Genomic DNA, 1686 nt, shown 5'->3' on the forward strand with positions numbered 1-1686 from the left:
TTCTCTTTCTCTTTCTCTTTCTCTTTCTCTTTCTCTTTCTCTTTCTCTTTCTCTTTCTCTTTCTCTTTCTCTTTCTCTTTCTCTTTCTCTTTCTCTTTCTCTTTCTCTTTCCCTTTCTCTTTCTCTTTCTCTTTCTCTTTCTCTCTCTCTCTTTCTCTCTCTCTCTCTCTTTCTGTAATTGCCCTTCAAGTAAATAAATAAATCTTGAAACTTGTATTATGTTCTTCTAGAGTGAGTCTTGGCACCAAAATCAGTGTAAGTTTGTACTCTTCCAAGAAACAAGATACATAGGAAATAATTTTTATTGTTTTTATATTTAAGTAATCAGGTTAGATGATTTTAAAGACTGTACAAAATATGATCATGATAGTTTTTGGCAAGAATTGTTGGAGTGTGATGTCTGAAGTCAGTAGGGCAGATAAATACACAGCAATCAAGCAGCATTTCTATGCTAAAGTCTTGAAGCAAATTCATTCTACTGGGAAGCCTTAATTTTTTTGCTCTTGAAATCTTCAGCTGACTAGATGAGGTCCACTCACACCCATGACGGTAGTCTCTTACATAAAGTCATCTAATTGTAAACATTAATCACTTCTACAAAACCATACATTCACAATAGCATTGACATTAGCGTTTGATTCAAAAACTTGGAATCACATTCTAGTCAGATTGACAGATACAACTAATCATCATAGGCTGTTTCAAGGCTGCACTCTGAAATGCATTTTATAAAAATATACACATTGAAGATATTTAAAAGTAGTACAATTGGGTAAGCAAATGTAACCTTGTGGCTACATTACAGAAATTCAGCAAGAGCAAAACTTGCCTGTGAATGCTAAGAGAAGTGATGTTAAGGTCTTGGAAACACTTCAACTGATAAAGGAAACATTTAGCAATCACAACATTCCAGATGATCTTATAAGCCATCCTGGCACATCTAGTAGTCCTATGCGGCTAAACGTGTCTCCACTGGAAAGAAAGTGATCAAAAAGGCCTCAAGACTGATACAGCTAAGTAGAAGGGAACTGATACATACATTTGCTTCTTGGAAATTCTGTCTCAAAGTTGTTTGAAATGAAGATGGTACTATTTCACTCTTTATTGCATTTTGAGTCATGGCAGAAAAGACATTACAGCCAACTAAAACAACTGCCTGAGCTGTTACTAATAAACACTGTAATAGATTTACTGGATACAAAAGTTGATGTCAATATCAGAGTGACATACAGACTGACAAACAATCCCAGAAGAGTGATAACGGTGTTTGTAAAAGGTCAAACAAAATTCTGTATGTATTTGAATGCCAGGTGCCTTCAGAGAGCTTTCATGCATTCTTGACGTGCAGAAGGAAAAAAAATAAAGTGGACAGTATTCCTGTAGTGAAACAGAAAAGGAAAGTGACATATAGATGAATGCAAAACAACTTAAAGTCAATTAAAGCTACAGTTTTGGTGACAGGCGTTCAACATACTGATCAGAAGGCAACTTTGGTTACCCATATCTCATAACAGAATGCCTCACGGCTTCAGTCACAGCTCTGCTGCTGATTCTACCATTCTTTTTTTTTTATTATATTTAAACTTAGCAGTTTATAGTATTCAAGGAAGATTTTACAGAACTTTGTGCATCTTAGGATAATCAAAACAGGCTTATAACTCTAACAAGCCATATAGTAACAATTCA

At 34.9% G+C, this 1686-nt stretch overlaps 1 pseudogene; it reads right to left on the reverse strand.

Annotated features, from left to right (window-relative positions):
* Positions 1-701: 701 nt before the first annotated feature.
* On the reverse strand, positions 702-1331 carry LOC121169140 (annotated as a pseudogene).
* Between the last annotated feature and the right edge of the window lie 355 nt (positions 1332-1686).

Source organism: Ochotona curzoniae, unplaced genomic scaffold, assembly GCF_017591425.1.
Source record: "Ochotona curzoniae isolate NIBS_2020 unplaced genomic scaffold, NIBS_Ocur_1.0 scaffold_1852, whole genome shotgun sequence".
Lineage (NCBI taxonomy): Eukaryota > Metazoa > Chordata > Mammalia > Lagomorpha > Ochotonidae > Ochotona > Ochotona curzoniae.